The following is a 26,216-nucleotide window of genomic DNA, read 5'->3' as shown; positions in this document are numbered from 1 at the left end:
AAGTTTCTGCCACCTTACAAAATACTACTTGTTAAAAATTCAATGAAGTTCGAAAACTAAAGGTAATTATGGTATTGCATAATTGAGTTTGCTTTCTGAGATTCATATATGCTATAAGTTGAAAGTAAAAACTTGGTTTTCTAAATTTGCACTGAAAAGAAATATATATCCTTAGAAGATTTTTATGTGGCTGACTTTCAAATTTATATCTCTAGCCCTGACCACTCCTTTCAGCTCTAGGTTCTTACCTCTAATTACCTTATTTGACATCTTGCCTTATTTGTAAAACAGTTTAATCCCTACATGACCGACACCAAACTTTTCGTCCTGCAACATCTCCCAAACCTATTTCTCCTTTAATACTTTCTCTTTCAGGAGTGTAACAACCACTGAGTAGTTGCTCAAGTCCAAAGCATAGGAGACATTATTTTTTCCTTTTTTTCCCCACATAACCCTCCCTAATTCAGTCCAATAGTAATAATGTGGACTGTACCTCCAAGTATATCCTGTATCTGTCTACTTCCCTCTGTCTCTTCTATGACCACACTAATTCAATCCCCATTGTCTCTTTTTTTTTTTTTTTTGCGGTACGCGGGCCTGTCACTGCTGTGGCCTCTCCCGCTGCGGAGCACAGGCTCCGCACGCGCAGGCCTAGCAGCCATGGCCCACGGGCCCAGCCGCTCCACAGCATGTGGGACCCTCCCGGACCGGCGCACGAACCCGTGTCCCCTGCATCGGCAGGTGGACTCTCAACCACTGCGCCACCAGGGAAGCCCCCCATTGTCTCTTGATTGAACCTACTGCATTAGCCTCCCAACAAGTGGTATGCTGAGCCAGGGCATACTAACTCATGAATGCCAGTTAAATTTTCAGAAATTTTGATAGCCAATATGTGTTATGTTGTTAGCTTAAAAAACAGGCATGATTTGGAAGTATTTACACCATGAAAATCAGCAAACAAATGAGGGCTTTTCCTTCCTTCCTTCCAGGAAGCAAGTATTAAACATTAAACATCACTATTCCTGTTTCCACATTTGCACCCCTATAATCCATTTACCTCACCACAGACTTTGTAATGTTTTAAACAAATGAAAAAGGTCTTATATCTGCTTTGGTTAGCATTCTCTAATAGTTTCCCATTAAGCCTTCAAAAATCCAAAATTCTTAACAAGGCCCAAGAAACTATTTGATCTATTCTCTCCCTACTCCTCTGACTCCAACTCCTACTACCCCTGCCTCATTTCCTATACTTCAGATATGCTGGCCTTCCTTCTGTCTCTCTGGAATATCAAACTATTTCTGACTTGGGGTAGGTACACTTGCTGTTTTCCCTTCCTGGAATAGTTTTCACTTATATCTTCATGTGGTTTATCCCTTCTTGTCACAAAGGTCTTAGTTAAAATGTCATTTTTTTAGCAAGGACTCTGAACTGCCCAACCTACCTTCACTAAAGCATGCTTTATCACAGATTTCTGTTTTTTCTTCACAGACTTTACCACTACTTAGAATTATCTTATTTATTTATTTGTTTACTCTTTGTCTCGCTCATTAGAATATTATAAGTTCTATGAAAGCAGATGACTGTTCTAGGCTCTCTTTTCAGTACCTAACAAATGATTGGTAGTCAACAATATTTTTTAACATAAAAATATTCTATTCTTACCCTGAATTCCACTATGATCAAAAGTTGTTTTTGTTGTTTTGCTTTTGTTGTTTGTGTGTTTGTAAACCCATAGAGCCTTAACTTGGGGAAATAAAGGTATGCTGAGTAATTAACAGTTTTTCCTCCACAAGTATAAAAATCACTAAAGAGTACTCTTTCAGTAAAATTCCAAGTCCTAGAAAATCACAGCACTGCCATACTAATTTCCTCCACAATCCAGCATAGTTAAAAGGCTGATAGAAGCCTTGAAACATGAATTTAGCATTTGCCACTTTGGACTATAACATCTGTTTATTTTCTCTTATTTCATTAGACCCAACTTCCTTCAGGGCAGGGGTCATACTTTTAAGCATTTTATATTCCCAATACTGGTCCAATGCCTTCACACTGTAGGGCTTCACATATGTTTGTGGAATTAAATTGTATTTGTGATATTTATGGGATTTATTGGAGGTAGAAATAATAGAACACTTTGTCATATTTTGGAAATGAATCTACAAATGAGAAGCAGAGCAAACTATAAATTTAAACACATGGAAGAGGAATGATTTGAACTGTTAAGAAATAGCTATATTATACAAACTGATTGGGTATTTATTACAAATGAGGTGGAAAACTAAACTTATAAAAATATGTTTTAGAGGTTATGCTGTTTTTTTCCTGGAGTTAGAGGACTAAAATCATAATCAGTAATAAAACTTGACCACAAAATTATCTTCCAAGATGGTAGGATCGAGGGAAGACCTTCTTGTTTGCAGGGTATTGTTATGCTATTTGAGGCTAGGGGCTGGGGCTGAGCTGAAGCATATAGGAAGGTAGTCAGGGTTAGGGTTTATAAAAGGAGGAAGAAAAGGAAAGAAAGATACTGGACACAGGGAGACTGAGAAGGGACTGGTGAAAGATCCAAGAAGTATTTCTTGTTGTTTGCTATATAATATGAGATGAAGATCCTGCCCTTCATCAATCCTCTAAAATTTTCAACACATTAATGATTCTGAGATAGTAGATTCTTTAGGAAGGTTAATATCTAGGTTTTATTCCTCTGTATGAATTCAGTAACTAGAAATAGTTTTCTTTACCTAAAGCCTAGGCAGTAACTGGTAATCTCTAACCCAATCCCACTCCTCTATCCTCTTCAATTATATCACTGACATAGCTCTGTGAAAGAGAGCAATAACCTCATGTAACCAGATCCATAGATATTTTTCTGGGCTCTTTCATTTGATTCTGTTGATTGTCCTTTTGTTTTACACTCTTTTCTCTTGATTTCTCAGCCATACTCATATACACAGGTGTGTATGTCCTTCTACAACCCTAAGTCTCTATTTTTCAGTTTCCTTTCCAGAAAGCTGCCTGTTTAAAGAGCATACATTGTTTCACATTGGTCTTAGAATAAAGATCAAAATTCTAAATAAACCCTATTAAGTCCTCACTGATCTGGCCCATGGCAATCTCTGAAGGCTGATCTTCCCCTATTTTCTACCTTGCTCTCTGCCCTTTTGCCATACTGGCCTTTTAAATTTTTTAAATATCCATGTTAGTGTAAGTTCATGTGCCTGATGCACAGTGAGGCCAAACAAACTGAAACGTCGTAGTTTGGAGCAGAGAAAGTTTTATTACAGGGCCATGCAAGGAGACAGGTGGCTCAAGCCCCAGAAAACCTGGAGCTCTCTGAAGGTTTCAGAAAAGCATTTTTAAAGGCCGGGGAGGGAGGAGGGTCTCAGGGTACCCAATCAACTCATACATAATTCTCTGATTGGTTGAATATGATGTAACAGGGTGGTGTCACAGGGGTTAACATTATCAGTCCTTAGGCACCAGGAGGCCAGAGGCTATGTGCTTACGGTCATCAAGTAGTTAACATCTTCCATTTGGTGGGGGGGTTTACATCTGTAAAGCAGCTCAGGAAATGTGCATAAAATACTGTTATCTAGGTTCTTCAAAGAGGAGCTAAAGCAGAGGATATGGTGGAAGGCCTGTTCAGGGAAGGCCCTGGTTGGTTATATCCACATGTTACTTCTTGTCACAAGAGTCTTTTCCTACACAATTTCTTCTTTCTGGAATGCTCTTTCCTCCACTCTTCACATATTTGCCCTCTTTTCATCCCCTCTTGAAATCTCAGCTCAAGAATTGATTCAGCAGGGAAGCTTTCCCTGACCCTACAGTCTAGAGCAGCTTCCTTTGTTAAAAGACTACGATTATCTCTTTCAGAGTATGTGTCTCAGTTTATATTTGTATATTTATTAGTATGATAATTTGTTGAAGGTCTGACTATTTAACTAGGTTGTAAACTTCTTGAGAGAGACCTTGTCAATTTGGAATTCTATCTTATCACTGAGTTAAGTGACTGGCACAGAGTAGGTGCTCAATAACATAAAATGCTTAATTCTTCTCCTAACTCCCTGACCGCTCATTCTTTGTCTCTTTAGCCAAGTTAATCCTCCCCCTGATCTTTAAATGAATTAGCTCCTCAAGGTTTCATCTTTGGTCCTCTTCCATTTTCATTTCTTACTCTTCCTAAGATGATTTCATTCAATTCAATGGATTCAGTTATCACTTATACAAAGATCATACTCAAATATATCTGTTTCATCTAATCAAACCTTTTCTGTGAGTTCCAAATCCATTTACTCAATGACTGGCTTCACCTTCTGGGCTGAATATAATAATAAATCAAACTTAACATGTCTAAGACTAACCTCATGATTCTTCTACTGTAAACCTGTCATTTCTCCAGAATTTCATCTAATTGTGCTAGTTAAAAACATGGTAGCTCTGCTTAGGGAAATAACTGCAAATATCTTTAGTTCTGTCTAGATTGAAGTTATAGTTGATAACAAAGGTCAGACAATGGAATGGAAACTATTGACACAATTGCTTTTGAGTGTGTAAAGCACTGGCTAGCCATCATCATCAACTTAGCTGGATAATGAAGGTCAGTAAATATTTATTTTTCAGTTGCCATTCTTATTGGTATTTAGGTGGTTTTTAATAAATATTTTGATACTAATCATTTGTCAGCTGTGTATATTTTTTAAATTAATTAATTAATTATTTTATTTTTGGCTGCGTTTGGTTTTCATTGCTGTGTGCAGGCTTTCTCCAGTTGCAGCGAGCAGGGGCTACTCTTCGTTGCGGTGCCCGGGCTTCTCATTGCAGTGGCTTCTCTTGTTGCAGAGCGTGGGCTCTAGGCTCATGGGTTTCAGTAGTGTGGCACACAGGCTCAGTAGTTGTGGCTTACAGGCTCTAGAGCACAGGCTCAGTAGTTGTGGCACACGGGCTTAGTGGCTCCGCAGCATGTGGGATCTTCCTGGACCATGGCTCAAACCCATGTCCCCTGCTTTGGCAGGCAGATTCTTAACCACTGCACCACCAGGGAAGTCCCAGTTATGTATATTTTTAAAAGACTTGAGATTTGTCAGATTCTTTGAACAATAACTCCTCAGTTTATGAGACAGCTCATGAGAGTTCCATATAAATATTAAATAAGGGTTAATTACAATCAGGAGGTGTTTACATATATTCCTCAGGTAGTTTACAGGTCAGTTAGGACAAGCACAGTTACCCTCAATTTCTCTGATTAAAAAAGCAATAGATTACTAAAAATGTCACTTACCCAAAATGAATATTTATGATAGATGAATTACATAGTTTTATTTAGTTTACAACGTGGGTTCCTCTTAGAAGAAAGTCGGTGGGAAATATCCCTCCATGAGAGAATGAGATCATTGTACTTGAACAGACCGCTCAAAGACAGCAAGGGAAATGAGAAGAAGGAAAAGATTACAGCTGAGAGACATGTGGACCTCTTGGCCACATTTCACCTCATTCTTTACTGCAAAGTGAATAAAGAAAGGCTTATGTACATATCAAGGTATATTTCCTGTCCTTTTCAATAAATTGAGAGGAATAAATCCACTTGGTCACAAATTCATGAGCTCTTAAACTTTCATCTGTTTAGATTGTTGTACCTTGAGAAAAGAGGTGTTTTCTGTCCTTTACCAGGTCCATGTAAATGCCACGGAGTTCTTGCTAATTATCATTACAAAGTTTGCTCTGTCTGGTGGGAAGAAAACATATTGAATTTTAAAACCTCAAAAGTGTTAAAAATAAATTGTAAATGTGATCTTGGTTGTTTCAAATTTTCCGTACTTTTCCAAGGCTTTAGTATAAAAGCACCCTAAGGCCATCAGATTAAAATTAGCCAAAGCCTTTGCAAAATTTAGTGTTCTATGGACACAAGGAGGAGTAGGTTCCAGCATTAATCCACAGGCTTCTAGGAGTCTGATGGGAGGGAATGGAGGCCAATATAGCTAGGTCTGCCTCCTAACATTGTTCTGTGGCAGAGGGGGGCAAGTGTTCTCTGTGTAGATCTTTTACAGGGAAGGCCCATTAGTGATAGTAAAAGTGAATATGCCTGGTACAAGGTAACACATAAAAACCAGAAACTACAAAAATTTTCACTGTTCTAAATGGGATCCATTTAAAAGGGATCCCTTATGGGAATGCTCATTTTATCTTAATGATAAATTATACCATTTAATCAGTATTATCAATCACTTGGTTTGCCTCCTATTTCATCCAGTGTTCTTTATTCATTTCCTTTGCTATTTCACCCTCTTCTCCCTGACTTATAATGTTGGAATAGGCCAAAGTGCTTTCTTTGAATTTTTTTTTTCTCTTCTCTAGCTGTGCTTACTCTGTGGGTGACCTCATTCCGTCCTGTGGATTTAAATGCCATCTATTTCGAATCTGCAGTCCAGAACTCTGTTTAATACTTAAGATTTGTTTACTAAACTGCCCAGGGGCATCTCCACTTGGATGTCTAAATATATCTCAAACTCAGCAAAATCAAAACTGAACTCCTGATGCTCCCCTCGACCACTCCCCTTAACCTGGCCTCTCACAGACTCTTTGATCACTATTGATGGCCACTCCATCCATAATTACTATTACTACCCTGCTCTGATCCACTGTCATTTATTATTTGGATGATTGCAATAGGTCTCCTAACAGAACTTCTTGCTAACGTATTCAATCCCCTAAGTCAAGGCAGAGCACAGCAGACAGAGGGTCCTTTTACTATGTAGGTCAGTTTACAGCACTCAGATCATGTCTCTCTTTTGCTTAAAGCCTTCCAGTGGCTCCCCATACACCGGCCTACTAAGACTTACATCATCTGCTTCCACTTCACCTCTCTGACATCATCTCTTCCCTGCTTTACCTCTCTGACCAATTTCTCCTCATTTATCCTACTCCAGCCACAGCAACCTCTTTGCTTTTTCTCAAATATTCAAGTAAACACATACCATACAGACTTCACGTTGTTATTTTCCTCTGCCTGGAACAGTCTTCCCTCAGATATCCACACACGTAATTCCACATCTCTTTCTCAAATGTCACTTTGTCAATGAGATGTATATGATTATGTTGAAAAGAGTAGCTCACTTCCACTAGCCTACCACTCCTGTTCATTCCCAAGCCCTTTCACCCTGCTTTAGCTATTTTTCCCCCATAGCATTTACCAACTTCTAGTATACAGTAAAATATATACATATATAAAATATATATATATATACAGTAAAATATATTTTATTTTATTCTCTATCCCCATTCCCATAGTAGAATATAAGCTCCATGAAGGAAAAGGTCTTTATGTTTTTTTATTGATATATTTCAAGCACATAAAATAAAGTTTGCCTCAGTGCAGGGGCTCAATAAACATTTGCTGAATGCTGACTTGAAATCTTATTTATATAAATTATTTAGATTCAGTTGTACCACTTAATATCTAATTCTCTCCTAAACTGTATACTCAATAAACGCTAGTATTATGCCTGTCTTGTTCACTGTTAAACAGGTTAGTTTTAAACCCCTAATACTAATTCTAATAACCTTTTTATTTTATTTTGTTATTCATTTCATGTCTCTCTTTTTTTTACTTATATGCTCATGCATTTGTTATATTTCTCTCTGACCAGTTCACAAGCTGCTTGAGATCAGGACCTACTACATATTTCTTTGGATATTAATTATATAATATTTCTGTTCCTTGGGTTAGGATTGCATGGTCAAGTTCAGCAGTAACTTAGATGTCTAAAAATCTTATCCCATGCTGATCCCAGTTATCCTGGAAAAAAATTATGTCATTACAGGAGCTATCAAATATTCCAATTACCTCAGAAGGACCCTAAAATATATAGATAAAATTGTTCTACATCACTACTACCAGAGTTATGAAACAGCCCAAGAGCAGGAAAAGCCTCTGAAGGAACTCAGTATAGAGTGATAGCCTTGGATAAGTCTAGAAGGAGACAAGGGTACAGGTATATAGGCCAAAGCAAATGAAAGTCTAACAAAACGACCTGTAGTTTCAGCAAAACACAGCAATTAGGCAAAAACAAGGGGGTCACACAGCAAGCCTTATCTATCCTAGTCTAACAACTCCCTTGAAAAACTGAGTTTAAAATAGTAGAACTCTAAGGATGTTCTGTTTTAAATTCAAATCTCCAAGAATGCCTGCCAGTAAAACTCAGATTCATTAAGGAGAAGGTGATATGTTGATGTTTGTAAAATTCCACCATAATCATCATTCATTCTCATTATTTTCTTTCTGGAGGAACTAGGAAGAAGCACTAGCTTTGACAGAAAACTGAAGACTTGAAGGAAAATTGGATAGAAGACTCATTTAATAAAGACTTGAATTGCCTGCAGGTTACTGCTGACCTAATTTGAAGTAATAATTTAAGGACAGAAAACTATCTATCTCATTATCTACAACTTTTCATCAAATTATTCTTGAAGATGCTAAATTATTTTCTATTATGAATTTTGTAAATTAATGTTTAAGTAGCACCAAGAAAAAGGTGATATTTCAAAGTGAAATTTTATTGGATTTGTTCATCTTCAGTTAATGAACCTGTGTGAAAGAAATGTTAATAGAATATTCTCTTCTTACAACTCTGGAGCAAGATTAAAGAGCCATTTAATAACTCCTTTCAGAGAGCTGTCCTTTTCTGTGCCCTTGCTCAGTTTGAGTCAGGTTTCTCTCTTGTTCCAGCAGAGAACAATTCTTCCACAGTCTAAGTACAGAAAAGAGGACTAGAAAAACTTCAGGGTAAGCTTGCTATACAATTCTAAAATGCTCCATAACATTTAAGAATGGCAACACCTGCCCCTCCCTTCTCCCAGGTCATTATTTAGGCTTTAAAGTAATATAATATCAAATAGCTCTCTATTGGAAGGGCTATTTAGTTGGAGAGGTATTCATTCTGTTTGTCACAGGTAAGGGGGGAGGGAATTACATTGCCATTTTAGAAAATGTTTTATTACAGAGAAGCAAATGGTGTCTCACACAGGTCTAGGCATTTTTATTACAATTAAACCTCTTACCCCTTTCCTATTTCAGTGTGACATTCATGCCTACCTCACAAGTACAGACTTGATTCTTCATCACACATAGCCCCTTATATATTATGTTTCTTGCCAACACAAGAAAACCATGTTGATTGATTGAATCATAAAAAAAATCTGTTGTTATAATAAGGAATTCTTCATTCCTTTATAAAAAAAAAACAAAAACAACTATACATTTAAGTTAGTGTTCCATTTTGAAGCAGTGGGTAAAACAGGTGACAACTTAGGCAGACATAATTTCAATCATCCTCACAAGACAAGTAGTCCTTCATTTACCTGTGTCACATTTACCCACAATTATAAACCAGACACAAGTATATTACTAGCTTAAGCTGGCAGGGCTTGCAATGTCCACAAAAGCCACTTACTAAAAGCAATTCTGGAAAAAGGGTAATAAAAAATTATTACTAACACATTTTCATAAAGTGTATCAAATCAACTAATGTGTCACTTTACAATACGTTGTGAGAATGGGAAAATGAACAGATGAGTGAGTTTTTTATGAGAGAGTCAGGCCAAAATATGCCAGAAAGTTAGTCCACAATCAAGAAGACAAAGTCAGTTGTGACAGCACTAGAGTGGGGCCTTGCTCAGTCAGGAAGTAACATGAAGGAACTTGGATACATGGTGCTTCAAGGAGAAGACACCGAAACAAGAGAATATTCCCAAACAAGTGATGGAACCATATCTAAGATTTCACTTAGTTTTATTCAGCATTAGTGTAGTAACTTGGAATTTATAATGTGCTGTTACATACAATGTATCATATTACATCCATAGCCACATTGTAAGAAATGTAGGCAATATCATCACCCCAAAGAGCAGAGGTCATCATTCCAAATTATTAACGAAGAAATTAAAGTTCAAAGAGGTATTTTTCTTGTCTATAACTTATTAGTTTATTAAAAAGTCATGTTTTGAGCATATGGAACTGTCATGGGCTTTGAAAGTAGAGTACTGAGCCATAGATATAATCCTTTCTCCCATGGAAATGATGTGTTAGTGGAAGATTCAGATAATAAGTAGACAAATAAATATTTTTATTCTTAACTGTAATTAATGATATACAGAAAACAAACAGTATGTGATGGAAAGTAACTTCAGATATCCTTGTGAGGAAAAACATCTTTAAAGGGATGATATACCACTGAGACCTGAAGGATGACAAATTATTAACCAGTCAAACTGTAGAAGAAGGTTCTTCCAGGAAGATAAAAAGCATATGCAAAGGCCCTGTGATGAGAAAGAGATTAAGATGTTCAGGAGATAGAATCTGTGAAGTCATGGAGGTCAACCCAGGCCCTTTTAAATGTTACCCATAAATAACTCTGAAGCAAATAAAATATAATCCAAAATCCCCCAAAGGAAAGGTTATAAAATGGGCCTTATGTATAGTTGGAGACTATAAGTCTCCAGTGGTTACCATGGGTCGTGATCAGTTTCTGGCCTAACTAGCCATTAGTGTCTCAACTAATTTTACTGAAAATACCTCACCAGATTTTATAGTCAAAATGCTTCAGTTAATGGAATTTTCTGGAATCTAGAAAAGTAAGATAGCATAGTGATCAAGAGCACAGTCCTTGAAGGAAGAGACCAAGATTTGAATACAAGTTCTGTTACTCACTGGCTATATAACCTGATGAAAGTTACATGGTCTCACTGAGTCTTAGTTGTATTTGCATAAATTCAGAATTGAAGTAGGGATTAAATGAGAGAAGGCAAGTAATGCACCTTAATATAGAATTTTGTCAGAGAAAAAAGTCTCTGTCTGATCTAACATGAATTCTTTCTATTTCATTAAATGAGTCTGAGCTTCTAAATTTCCCAGATCATTCTTGCCCCAATATGGCTGCTTCTGAAAAATCATTTTCTTCTAACATGAATCTTATTCTCAGTCTTTGGCTATGCACTTGTTCAGCTTAATTTTTCATTTGTTCTGCACAGAACCACATAGGAGAATGGGCTGGTCAGGTAGCTACCTGCAGAATCAATTTTAATTACTATTTTATCCTAGGGAATACATGTCTTCACCAATTTTGCTTAACTATCATATGAAAATTTATGTTTTGAAAGTATTTTTAGTAAGATTTTTGAAGAAGAGTGTTCTCATTGAGAATTCATTAAAAGCAAAGTAAAATAGCAAGTAAAATTGCTATCATTTTTTTTTTTTTTTTGCGGTATGTGGGCCTCTCATTGTTGTGGCCTCTCCAGTTGCGGAGCACAGGTTCCGGACGCGCAGGCTCAGCGGCCGTGGCTCACGGGCCTGGTCGTTCCGCGGCACATGAGATCTTCCCGGACCGGGGCACAAACCCATGTCCCCTGCATCGGCAGGCTGACTCTCAACCACTGCGCCACCAGGGAAGCCCGCTATCATTCTTAATGTCTGTATATATAATGTAAATTATATATTATTTTCAATTACTAAAGGTAATTTTAATAAATTTAATAACAAAGAAGGAATTCTAAATTTGAGTGATGAGAGAAAGAATAAGAAATTGCAAAACACAAAGAATAAGATTCTACATTATGCTGTGTGTGGTATACAAGTTGGCATTGATGACTTCTGTAGAGTATGATTCTATTTTACTGAACCATAGTGTTTCTCAAATCTGATAATATTTAACATTCTAAATAAGATTTTAGGTATCACTAATTAAGTTCAAGATTGTATGAAAAACACTGAAAATTTTGTATAATACTTAAAGCCATTATGCTGAAATTTTGAGTAGCTCTTGGCAACTGAATTATGATATCATTTATATAAGCCAAATTTATAAGTCTGAGAAAGAGGGTGTGTAGCCGCAATCCATAATTCACATATACTTTCAAACATGTTAAATCAAGTACATCAGTGCTCATACCATGTTTAAAGTTGTTTCTCCACTGATGCAATGAAGAGTTTAGCACTATTCATAAAGCTTAATACATTTTATTATATAGGGAAATTTATAAATTATGTTAAGTTTGAACTTCAGTTACTTAAGATGCAACAGGTCACCTATTATCTGTCTTGTTTTCCACATTGGTAAACTAATTTAATAATATGAAACTCCCTTCACTTTGCAATGTGTAGAGACTTTCAGTGGCACATGGCCTGAAGTACTTAAATAATAATACCTTTGATCTACTTTGGGAGAAGGGAAAGGTTTTTCAAATGATGTTACATAGGAAATGTTTTGGTGTCCATATTTCTGCTTAATCAGAAAAGAATATTAGTGCTAAAAGTATCATAAAACATTTCTTCTATGACCACACAGTTATAGAAATCAGCATACCAACATAGGACTCAGAGTAGTCAGATTAAAACAGTTGGGCACAATTCTTCTGAGAATATAACTAAAGCAGAAAATAAGCATTTTACAGAGTATTACAAAAAGTTTTCTTAGCTGGATGGAGACTTGTAATTGTCCTGCATTTGGTCCTCCTTTAATCATTTGGTTCTCCTTTAAGCCCACACGATTTACTTACACATATTTCATGTATTAGGTAGATGCAGGGAAATATTAATAAAAAGTTTGTACTTAATGTTCAAAATAAGGACTGATATGAATGTTATACAATATTTTATCTTGTTTAAATTTTTCTCAAGATTTTAGAGTTACATACTGTATTACAAATGAATAGTTTTCATCTCAAAATCCATCACTCAACTTTTCCTTATCTCCATTCCTATGGCCCTTACTCACTACTCCTGGGTTGGACAAATGTCACCCCTGTGGTGGCATGGATAAATGGGATAGGTTGGAATGACTTCCTTCAGAAAGTCTGTCTAAAAACCAGAACTAGAGTCGATTATTCAAACTGAATTAGGAAACTTAAGGTCTACCAACTGGCCAGGAGGCCACATTGGAGACACAGTCAAACTCCACCCCTACTGATATAGTTCCCACCTGCGGGGGTCCCCAGCAATTACAGACAAAACTTTCTTTCCAGAGGCACCATGTGCATCCTTGGGACTTTACTTTTTGTGTGGAAGACAGGTGTTAACTTGTTTTACTCTCAAAAACACCATGAATTGTACCTTAGGAGTGGTCATATGAGACATTTAAGTGTTTAAGGAAACACCGCTAGTAGATTACATAGCTCTCAGATGACTGTGGGGGCCTCTGAAAAATGAGTTACCATTAGTTAATTGGAGAAGCTACCTGGAGGGATAATAGACTTTGTTATTTATGCAAACTATGTGGACAATTATCCCTACAGTGTGGTCACCTAATTAGAGAAGTTGGTATGAAATTCATTCCTGACTTTAGCAAAGGTGGTCAATGATACCACCTCAGTCATGGAAACTATCAGGTCAGCTCAATTCACTGTTATGGATAGACATTTTCAGACCAAGGCAGAGTCTGTGCAATTGCTATACTCTTCTATACTTGGATTAATATCTCAGACCAATTAGATAGGTCAGTACAGAAACTGAAAGAGAAAGATACCTGACATTCTAAGATAGACTCTAATGGTTTACGAGTTTTGTTCTGCAGCTGGATTTGGGACCTTGGGAGGCAGGGTTGAGCTCAACACAGAAAGCCAACATCTCTTTCTTGAATTGGTAGTAGCCTTAATTAAATGCTTTAGGAGACTAATTAAACAGATTTAATCCTAGCCTCTGTCAGATTAATCAGAGTTATGAACAGAGTGGCATACTTGATGGAAAATTTGCTGGAAGCCAAGATAATATAGAAAAGAAGGGTGTATGTTATTAAGAAACAATACCCCTGTTTGTCTCTCACATTTCCACATAACTTGCTAGTGATGTACTGCCTCTCCTTTTTTCTGGACTATCTCTTCAAGGGTGTTTGTATCATGAACAGCCTCAGAAGATAGTGTCACCCTCCTCAGTGTCACAGACTTGGAAGATAAAGATGGTTTCTCTACCCAGAGCAAAAATTATACTAGGGACATGCTTACTCTGTATTGTAGTAAAGATAATTTTTCCCTCTGGGGTAAAATGACAGGTCTTCTTACTGCCCATTATAAAAGATCTGGTTTCCCTGATCTTGGAGTTCTTGTCCTATAACATAACTTATTGTTTGCCCAGCATCCATCTGGACCCATGTGTATTGGCCTTCTGATATTTGGGGACATGGGGAACTGATGAAAATATGCTAATACTTAAGCTGCCCATTGTGTCATAGTAATAAACTTCTTTCCCTCTGTCCTGGGAATCTTGTATCTTTAGTCAACATCCATGAATGTATGACAGGCTAATGTGTTAGAGTGGATGTAGGGTAATATATAAGACACTTCACAGTTTTCGATATCTAATAGAGACAATACTCAAAAAAAACCACAAAAAACAAAAAAAACACCCAAAACCCAGGGTCTTAATATACTATAGAACATAATCTAGTTTTATATCTAATTTAGAAATGTTATTTTGGCATTTTTTCCATTAGTTTTGTAATCCCAGTTTGTAAAATCCATTTCAATCATCTCCTATTCTGCTGATTATTGCCTTAATGATTACAATAAAAGAGTGACATGTACTCACTACGCATGCGAGAACTATGTTTTTAACAATTTGAGGATTTTGCTTTTACAATAGTATAAGCTCACTAAAGATAGGCTCGATGACTACTTCTTTTCTATCTCTTCCAGAGTACTTTGCAAAAGCTTGTATGAAATTCTGATATTTTATAATTGAATTTTAGATTAATGAACATCATACTTTATATTTTAAATGAATTTTTAATGTCTTAAGTCCTTCTAAAGAAATCTGACAAGTTGTTAAGCAAACAATAAATGTATATAGACATAAAACATCAAGGACATGGAAAGGAAAAGAAAAAGAATACCATGTAGCTTACAGAGATATTACTATTATTCTCTAAATGGGTAAATGAATGAATGACTAATGTATGAGTGAATGATTTAATTCTGTGACATCAGTAGCTGGAATTAGAGATTTAACCACCAGCTATTAACCATTCTTATATAATTCCAGTTTTCCTGGGAGTTGATATCATGTTCCTTTTTTTATATATCCAGTGGGTTTTTCTTTTTTTTACAGTAGAGCTAACCACACTCCAAAATATATAGCTTGTATAATAAAATATGATTGTTTAAATGTAATCAATGTTTTCTAAGAGATCATAGATTATAACTGAATGCATTGCATCAGAGCATATCAAAGAATTATATGTTCTTCTAAACATAGGAAAGTATATATATACACACACATATATATACTTTTTAAATGATTTTATTCTTCTTTTATCTATTCTTTTATCACCCATAGTCATTTTGTTTGTATATCACAGGATTTCAGCATCCCAGTAGAATTCTCAACTCATCTGGGAACTGTGTTAATGAAGATTTGATTAATTAGGTTTAGAAGAACATAAATGTTTGCTTCTCTTCATACTGAATTTTAGTTTTTTGAAGATAAGTCTGGCAAGAATTTTTGAAAGTTTTGAAAAATGATATTTTTTTCTTCATTAAATAAAAATGAAGACATTTGCTAATAATCATGAAGGAAAGGGGACCTGAGGAAAATGTTGACAGTTTGTCAAAGACATGAATTGGAAGGACGTTTAGAAAAAATGAAAGAAAGAACTTCTATATTAAGATATATACTAGAAGTTTTTCCTTTTTCAAAAAGTAAACATAACTTCAAATAATTTTACTATCAAAGCAGGAAAAACAAGATTACATAAAATTTTTAAATTAAATTAAAAATTAGTCTGGGCTTCCCTGGTGGCGCAGTGGTTGAGAGTCCGCCTGCCGATGCAGGGGACACGGGTTCGTGCCCCGGTCCGGGAAGATCCCACATGACGCGGAGCGGCTGGGCCTGTGAGCCATGGTCGCTGAGCCTGCGCGTCCGGAGCCTGTGCTCCGCAACGGGAGAGGCCAAAACAGTGAGAGGCCCGCGCACCGCAAAAAAAAAAAAAAAAAAAAAAAAAATTAGCCTGGCCACAGAAATCTTAATCATCAGAACACAATGAAGGTATATGTCTAGATCTTTGAGGAGAAAAGTTTATAATCCAAGATACACCAAGTCATGTTTTTAAATCATGAGAAAGCAAAATAAATAAATAACCATTTATTTAAAGTCTCAGTGTACTCTTCTTTAAAGTTAAAGATCAAAAATGTAATACCACCTGCTGATAATTAAAGGGAATGTTTGTTAAAGATCAAAAACAGGGAAATTATAGAAAAGAGCTGATAGTAAGTTATAAGAGCAGAACTGATTAGAGAGGGAATTCAGAGGAAAACTGAATTATATTAGAGGAGAGGCAAGAAATAAAGTAAAGAGGAGAGAAAATATGTGAAGTTTTAAATTCAGGAGAAATTTGAAGATATGCAAGTCTCTGAGAAGTTTTGGACAAATAGAAAATACAGATGAAGAACTTCAGAAGATTTACATTCTTGAAGCCACAAATGTGCGATGAAACAAAGACAACTTTCAAGCTTTATCGAATTAAAGAGAGCAGCAGGAGGACACCTGGCTTGTGGGTATGGAAAAAGCAAGAAAGTCAGTGTGGCTAAAACTAAAAGAGCAATGGGGTACTCTTAGGAAGTGAAGCCAAAGACAAGATAGGGGGCCAGATCCTGAGTTCTGTTAATCTTTGTTAGGATTTTGATCTTGCTCTGAGACTGGTTTTAGTGGAGAAATTACATCATCTAAATTAAATTGGCTGCCTCATGGATACAAGAACATAGATGTGCAAGGGTAGGAGGAAAGACATGAAGAAAAATGTTATTGCAATAAAATAGTTGAGAACTAATGGTTGCTTGGACCAGAGTGATAGCAGTAGAGATGGTGAAAATTAGTTTGATTCTGTGTATATGTTGAAGGTAAAGTTAAAAGATCTGCTGACAGACTAGATATGCAGTGTGAAGGAGGAGAGAGGAGCCAAGAGTGACAGCAAGGTACTGAGGCTAAGCAGCTGGGATACAGGAGTTAACCCTTTCTGAGATAGAGAAGGATGGAAAACAAGCAATTCTGGGTGAAAAGGTTGAATCAAGAATTCTTTTAGAGGCACATTGAGTTTGAAATACTTATTAAACATTGAAAAATAAATGAGAAGTAAGCAGTTCATGGGAGATTTTTGGGTAAAGAGATAAATGTGTGTGGCTTTGGCACATTATTATTATTTAAAGACATGGGATGATTATATATATGTATATATATGACATGGGATGACTATATCTATATCTATCTATCTGTGTGTGTGTATATATATATATATATTATATATATGGAGAGAGAGAGAGAGAGAGAGAGAGAGAGAGAGAGAGAAAAGAGAGAGAGAGAGAGAGAGAGGCTGGATAGAAAAGTAAAGAATGTCAAAGACTAAGGCCCTTGAGCATGCCAATGATTACAAGCTGAACTGTTGAGAAACTATTGAAAGATTCCTTATTACCTCTCCCAAAGAGTTAATCCAGGTTTTACGTAAAAGTCTTGGGCAGGCTTGGAACAATTTATTATTATTATTATTTCAGGCCCTCTGGAAACCATTTTATGTCCCTTCATTTCCAAGGACATTTTTAAAAATTCAGGGTTCAAGATAGGTAGCTTAAAATAATTCTCTATGGCTTGCCATTTCTCTCTATTCACTTAAGAATTACAGAGAAATCAGTATTATTTTAGGAATTTCTTTAAGAAACACTAATAAAACTACAATCACCTTCTCTTATTCCTGAAATTTCTGACAAACACTGTGTGTATCTACTACCCAGGGATTTTCAAACAATATATATAATCATTTCAAAACTAATCTTGTCATATCCATCATAATTTTCCGAATAAATGGTGAGTTTTGAGAGTCCATATTCTGTAAACCAGTTACCCAAAGGGAGCATAAACATTGTCTCAAATCAATCTGTTCTTTAGACTTCCAGCTTCCGCTTATGACAGCATAGATTTCAGACCAACATTCCCAACAATAGCAGTTATAAAGCGGTCAAAACATGCAGACACACACACATACACACACACATTTATCACTGTTTAAAATTCTGTTTAAAGATACTGGAGAACACCCAATAGAAGGCAAGAACTAGAAGGAATATGATTATTGAAAAAGAACCAAACTGTGTGAGATCCATAGTATTCTACCTTTTCCCCTGAGGGCACACCAAGATTGCAGTTAATGTATAATAGAGCTCCAACAAAAAGCACCATATTTACTGAGCTGATGATATGATATTTACTGCCAAAGAGGCTGGAAATTGAAGGGAAATTGCAGAAAGGGAGACAATCTGGGTACAAACTCTCTTTAATTCCTTGGCTGACTCTTGAACTACACATGTAATGCATAAGACTTAAAGGACTCCAGCAGAAAGAAATAGTGAGAAGACTAAAAAGAATTGAACAGATGTTTCAGCAGCAACCAAAGTTTGTAGTTCAGTTCCTTCTAAGGTACAGGGGATTGGCTAACAACTCAGATTTCCATTGAAATCTGGAAGGGCCACACTCATGTCCAAGTACCAGAAGTAGTGACTATACAATAGGGATATATATAGATATAGATAGATATAGATATAGATATATAGATATAGATATATGCTAGAAGAGTCAAAATCCAAGTCTTCATATGATCAAGGTCATCGCTAGTAACTTAATAACTTGCTAAATATGTTTTACAATATCCATATATAACTTAAAAAATTGCTAAGGATGCAGAGAAACAGGAAAAATGTGACCCATAGTTAAAGAGAAAGTATTGTCAATAATAACAGACTCAAAAATGATCAAGATATTGTTATTGTATGAGGAGGGCTTTAAACCAGCTATGATAAATACACAGTTAATCCTTGAATGACATGGGTTTGAACTGCACGAATTCACTTACATGCAAACTTTATTCAATAAACACATCCTATAGTACTACATAATATGTCGTTGGTTGAATCCACAGATCCATCCGGATTCGGGGGAACCATGTATACAAAAAGCCAACTATACGTGGAATTTTTGACCATGCAGAATGGAGGCCTCTAAACTGCTTCCCCACCTCCTCCCTGCCACATGGTTCAAGGGTCAACTGTATTAAAGAGTCTATAAGAGAAGATGGATATAATGCATTAAGATATGTCAAATTTAAAGAAAGAAGTGGAAACTTTTAAAAATAGAATTAATTCTTTTACAGCAGTTTTAAGTTCTCAACAAAATTAAATGTAAAGAACATAGTTCCATGTATCCCTTGCCCACACATATGCATAGCCTTACCCACTATCAGAATTCTTCACCAAAGCAGTACATTTGCTAAAATGAACCTACACTGACAGGTCATAATCACCCAAATTTCATAGTTCACGTTAGGGTCATTATTGATGTTGTACATTCTGTGGGTTTGGACAAATGTAACACCTACCATTACAGTATCAGACAAAGTAGTTTCACTGCTCCAAAGATCCTCTGTCCACGTATTTACCCCTTTCTCCTTTCAAAGGCTTGGCAACCACTGATCTTTTTACTGTCTCCATAGTTTTCCCTTTTCCAGAATGTAATGTAGCTGAAATTGCACAATATGTAGCCTTTTCAAATTGGCTTCTTTCATTTAGTAATACGCAATTAAGTTTCCTCCGTATCTTTTCATGGTATTTTATTTACTTATTTATTTAATTTATTTTATTTTTGGCTGTGTTAGGTCTTCCTTGCTACAAGCAGGCTTTCTCTAGTTGTGGCGAGCGGGGGCTACTCTTTGTTGTGGCGCATGGGCTTCTCATTGCAGTGGCTTCTTTTGTTGCCGAGCACGGGCTCTAGGTGCACGAGCTCAGTAGTGGTGGCACACAGGCTTAGTTGCTCCATGGCATGTGTGATCTTCCTGGACCAGGGCTTGAACCTATGTCCCCTGCATTGGACAGCAGATTCTTAACCACTGCCTCACCAGGGAAGTCCAGTTCACTTCTTTTTAGTGCTAAATAATATTCCATTGTCTGAATGAACCACAGCTCATTTACCCATTTTCCTACTGAAGGATACCTTGGTTGCCTCCAAGGTTTAGCCATTATGAATAAAACTGCTATAAACATCCATGTGCAGGCTTTTGTGTGGACATATGGGTAAATACTGTCAACTACAAATTGGCATTTTCCACTGGCACTTACGATCTACCTCTACAAGGATTAAATCATGTGCTGCTACAGCTGCTGACTTTCAATACCCCTTGAAAAGAGTTCAGGTGGAGAGCAGAAATGAAGCACGCTGTGCTCTGGGAAAAACTGGCAGAACAGGTCTTCAGATAGTTAGATATTTTCAGGAGCCAATTTTATGAGCCCAATTCTTGTAGCTCCTCATATTTAGAAAAGCACTAAAATCCTTCATGATGACCACTGCCCCTTGTGACTAGCAGTAACCTTCATGAGAGTAGCAGAAACTTTCTGCAAAAAATATATGCTTGAGTGTATGTACTCCCCCTTCACCAAAATCACATATATACTGACCTTTCCCCTTGCCTCCTAGGAGTACTTTCTCAGAGTTATCTGGGAGGCTGTCTCCTGGGCTGCAGTCCTCATTTTGCCCCAAATAAAACTTAACTCGCAACTCTCACGTTGTGCATTTTTTTTGATACTTATGGTGACCATGAATAAGGGACCCAGAGTGGACTTCTCTCCTTTACCTGAACTCTATGAAGAACCAGAGCCTTGGTGCCAGCAAAGGCCCCTTGTGTCCATCTGCCTCTTCAGAGAGTCCAGACGAATTTGGGTAAGTCTCTCCTGGTTCTCGATCTCCCGTATTGGTTGATGATCCTGAGTTTTATTTGGTGGTGTAGCAGGTACCTGCCTCCTCCCAGTTGAAAGATACTGGGGGAGGGGGCCTAGTTGAAAGATACCAGGGAAATACCCACCCAGTGGAAAGATACTGGGTGGGGCTTGGTTGAAAGATACCACGGGTGGGGGGGGCCCTGGTTGAAATACCAGGGTTTGCTCAGTTGTAGGAGACTGAGTGGTCTGTGCTGAGCGATTAGGTAAGAGGCTGATCTGATGCTTTTCCTCAGTTCGGCTGCCTTAATAGAATTTGTCAGGATAAAAGTGAAGATATACCATGAAAACTTTGCTCTGAAGAAAAGGGACAAGACTCCTCCTGGCCGATTACGGCTTTCTCAGGTGACTGAGAAATTTACAGGAGTGTGGAGGCAGAGTCCTCATACTGTGCAGTGGTCCCATAGGGAAAACCACTCATTAATTAAAAACGCTTGCTCGTCCAGGGGTCCTGGATAAGAATTGGCCATTCAGCGATCGGAGCACCTATGGTGGTCTTAGACGACCAAAGGGAGAAACTGAGACAGATAAGAGGGCTGAAACGACTCTGGGGCGATGCCTAGAGGAGCTAAACTCACAAGCAGCACACTGGCCCGCAACACAATTTCACTAGTAAATTTTATCCCTGACAAATTCAACCTTAAAATGGGAAATAGAGCCTCTCAAGCACAGCAACAAGGGACTTCAGAAAGCCAGTCTCTGACTAACACCTCAGCCAGGATTATGTACATACAAAAACTCATACTTGCAAGTACCTACTTAATTGGGGAAATTATCTAAAGGAGATCACAACCTAAAATGACCAAATTGAGGTTCTTTTGATATTCCAAAATTAATATTTTTGCATGCACAGTTAGAGAAAAACAGACTGCTGTAAGGTCAGACTGAATGGAATGCATACTTTGATTGGTATCTAGAAGCTTCTAAAAGAGGAAATGATAGAGTAACTTCTTTGCAGGAAACCAATAATTAATTACTTGAAACTATATCAGACCAACTTTTCAAAACCATTAAAAAGAAAGAAAAGGGGGTATCTACAAAAATTATGAAGCTTCAATTATGCCAATTAAATACACAATGTCAGTCGAAGGTTAACCAACACCATTTAATTGCCAACCAGTAGAGAAAGATAGCTTGAAGGAAAAAAAAAATTCTCTTCAGAATTCTGACCCTAAGGGAATAAGTCCTACTAGGAGAACCTGATTTTCTCTCCCTGTGCCTTGAGACCAGAGCTCTCAGGGACACTTATCTTATCTAGACCATCTCTAATTCCTGAGATTGAGAAAAAGAAAAAAAAAAAAAACTGGAAGAAGCCTTTAAAATTGTTTCTTATTCCAACTGTTATTTATAAACTAATGAGTTTATATTATATCTGATTCATGACTAAGTTTAGAAAATGCAGCTAGATTTCTTATTGTGTCTGTCTGGATACATGTATGTCTCAGCATGTGTCTTTTTCTTTGGATAATATTGCTGTAGTTAATTTGTAAATGAGCTTTATTTAATTGGTTTAAAGAAAAGTAAGCACTTACAAATTAAACAATTCTAAATACAAGAGAAATTAAGCTAAATAAATTTCAGGTTCACGTGAACCTGAAATATTCAGTATTAAATTAATATCTGGTATTAATGTTTGTTGATCTAATTAATACAGCAACATTAAGTATAATACTTTTATTGTGCCTAGGTGTAATATAAGCTAAATAAAATCTTGTTATATCTGTTACAAATTTGTCAGCAAGGAAAGTAACTTGATGTGAAGAAACTTTTAAGGAAAGAAAATATAAATGAGATAAGAGCTTTTAGATAAACTCTATTAAGAATCATTATGCTTTAGGAATGTCTATCCAAAATAGTCTCTCCAGATTCTGGTAACTTGAAATTCTAGAGTTGTGCTAAATTAAGTGGTGGAAGCTTATTGCATAGCTAGGTCATTACCAAATAAAATAAGATACTGAACCATTAATTACTGAACACTGGCTTCCTCTTAGAAACCAAAGATAGCTTGGACTATTAATGAGTATGTTTGGTGCCATGCTCTCTAAAGTAAGCACATGTTTTTAGAAATTATCACTGGTATTTATGTTCACCAATCTACAGAATGCTAATATAAAGGACAGTTCATGATTGCTTAAGGAAAGTAGGATGTGTGTTTTCAGTAGAGAAGGCATGAGTAATAGAGTTGAATTTTATTAAGGGAAAAGGAAGTAGGTATGACTTACAGGTGGCTGTGATGGATACAGAAAGTGACAAAAGTGTTTGTCGAAAGTAGACTCCAAGAAAAGAGTTTTGTGCATGGTCAGGATTGACTAAGTTTAAAATAAACTTAATTGAGTAAATGAACTTTAAAAGTAAGCAAGTGTAAAACTTGAATTTGGCTTCTCTCTCTCTTAAGAGGACAAGATTTCTTAAAATGTTGAACTGCCTTTGATAACAGATTTCAAGTTTCTTTACCTTTTAAGTGATCTGTTCTGTATTTGCTTTTGAAATCTTTTATTGTTACTTTGGTTAAGTGAATAACTGTTTTTTCACAGTAACCTGTGATCCTATCTGACTGAGTGTTCTAAACCCTTTTTGATATGTTTTGACAAAACTTCCTAATTCTAATGAAGTCCTTTTTACCTCTAGCTAACTTTGGAATGCTTCAAAGGGCCCCTGAAACATCCCAAAGAGAGATATATACTAGGTTAATTTTGTACATTAAGTTACATGGGAAGTATTGTCAAATGAGTAATAAATCTTAGGTTTTAGTGCATGGTAAATGTTATTAATATAGATATTCTAGAAATTATATGGAGTTCCTAAAATTCTGATATGTTCTGGTAAAATGTTATCAGTCATAATTTTAGTTATTATCTATCGTAAAGGGTTGTATGTTACAGCAGTAACCAAGTTTCTTTGTCAGTTGCATTGTAATTACATTCTGAATGTGCCTTCTTAAGTCTTTTGTCAGTAGAGACACTTAACAGTTTCATTCTAATGCTTTTGCAAAAATGCTTCCTCTTCAAGAAGATTTATAAAAAGGACTCTTGGATAAATGTAAGTTTCTGACTTTCAGACCATAATACTGAACTGGGTAAGAAATTAAGAATCCTAATGAGAAACCTGATGGCTTCATGAACTCTTAACAAAAAGAGTTAGTTACACAAGACTGAGTGAACTGGTGAACATGGTTATACATTTTATGGTTTCTATCTGAAAAATTACTGGTTTAAATCTGTGTTTTCCAGGTGTAAGGAAAACCTTCCTCTCAAACTAATTATGACTTACAGTAATTTGGTAAATTATACTTTGTAAGCAGGATTGAAACACTTATTTTTATCTCTATGTGCTCCCTCCAGAGGTTGGAACCTCTTAGGTTCCCAGCAGCTTTATCAGATAAATTAAGAATGTTACCTCACTAACAGGTATAGAAAACTTAAGGCATTTTGGGGACCTTGAAAAGGGAGGAATTCACCTAAATTTGTTAGGTGAAATCTGTGATAAGCCCTTGGCATGACTTTCCTAGCCCTGAGAAGTCTTTTAAAAGTCCAGTCTGAGACTCCTTATAAAGTTTCAGTCAGCAAAAGCCTACATGATCAATTATAGTTATATAAATAATTAACAAGTTTATTGAGACCAGATTTATTTTGCAAACAAATTAGTCTTAATTTGGTTATATTTGGTAGCAATGAGGGTAATTTTAGAGAGAAAATGTTTCAATGAATGTTGAATCCCAGTTTTGTTAATGGAGGTCTATATTTACTAACTTCCCAGACAGTCCCTTGCTGTTACATTATATTAATGTAAAGTTAAATTGAATTATTAAAAGGACACTCTAAGTTTGTTCCTAAAGCATATCTCAATAATCTGTCTTAGGATGAAGATCAGATGTCCCACGACCTGCAGCCAGGGAGCTATGTATATTGGAAAAGACATCATTTAAAGGATTCACTACAACCCAGATGGAAAGGCCCTCACCAGGTACTCTTAACTAGCTCATGTGTAGCAAAACTAAAGGGAATTCACTCTTGGATTCATATTTCCCACTTAAAAAGGGTCCCTGCACTGGACTGGTGTATAGAGAGGACTGCTGACCTCAAACTCACCTTTAAATTATGCTCAAACTGAGGAAACTACACTTACACCGGGATGAGAAGACGACATCAGAAGTAGACAGCTTACCCAAGATGCTGGACCTGACTCATATGATCATTTATAATGTTTTCTTGACTTCTTGGATCTTTGCATATAAATCAAATGTTTTTTATATCATGGACACGATCCTATGCTAGTTTTAAAAATTAATCCAATTGTTGGGTTTGTGGCCAATTACCTGTGTCTAATACTTCTGGATTACCCTGGTGGATTTCCCTACTCCAAGGCTTTAATTGGATGGCCCTTAGAAATTTATTTTAGAAGAAAGAAATTATAATCCTGTTTAGGGGATCCCCTCACCTAGACAATTAATAATACCTGCTCTGACACTGGCCATAAAAAAAAAAGAATTTTCCTCTAAAGTTACTCAAGCTCAATCAGAGCAACAAGCAAAATTTCAGCCAAGGAGTAAAACCTCCCACAATTATGGGATGGATTTATGTGGTTAACAACAGTCTATGGTCATTTACATTTTAACGCCTCCCTTTATCTTGGAAACAATTAAGTTGTACTAGGATAACCAGCCTAGTAACACTAGGAAATTGGGCTGGGAGCCTTATGGACAGTGTCAAAGTATAATTTACCTGAAAGGTAAAGATTGGTACAGAACAGACTAAGTCAGACGACTTGAGGATATACTGGGCTGCACCTAATGGAAGTTCCTGGCTTAAGTTTCACTTATGACTTTGGTAATGCTGCTAGTTATGTTACTTGTAGTTTGCCTGTTTTGCAAGATTGTTGTTTCTTGCATTACCAAATGTGTGACTGAGCCTCCAAAAAAAACACATAGTTTTATATGAGATCAATGATTGTAATAATGTAACTCTAGATATGGGAAGATGCAACAAGACAGAATTTTTTCCTGGACCATAACAGACTAGGAATACAGGTGGTCCAGAGACCTTTGTTGACAAGACCCAGCCCAGTAATAACACACTGAGTGGCCTATCAGTGAAATCTTTGCCACACCTAGGAATGAGCCTTCCTAGCACCATGGGATGAAATGGTCATGAAATGCCTCCCAAAGCACGGTTGAATTTATGACCATGAGGGGGCCCTGTCAACTACAAATTGGCATTTTCCATTGGCACTTGCGATCTACCTCTACAAGGATTAAGTCATGTGCTGCTGCAGCTGCTGAAAGGAGTTCAGATGGAGAGCAGAAATGAGGCACTCTGTGCTCTGGGAAAAACTGGCAGAACAGGTCTTCAGATAGTTAGATATTTTCAGGAGCCAATTTTATGAGCCCAATTCTTGTATCTCCTCATATTTAGAAAAGCACTAAAATCCT

This window comes from Delphinapterus leucas, chromosome 11, assembly GCF_059928025.1.
Source record: "Delphinapterus leucas isolate spDelLeu-1000000601 "Yukka" chromosome 11, BTC_Dleu_Yukka2, whole genome shotgun sequence".
Taxonomy (NCBI): Eukaryota; Metazoa; Chordata; class Mammalia; order Artiodactyla; family Monodontidae; genus Delphinapterus; species Delphinapterus leucas.
The sequence above is the reverse complement of the archived record's forward strand: the minus strand, read 5'-3'. Positions refer to the sequence as shown.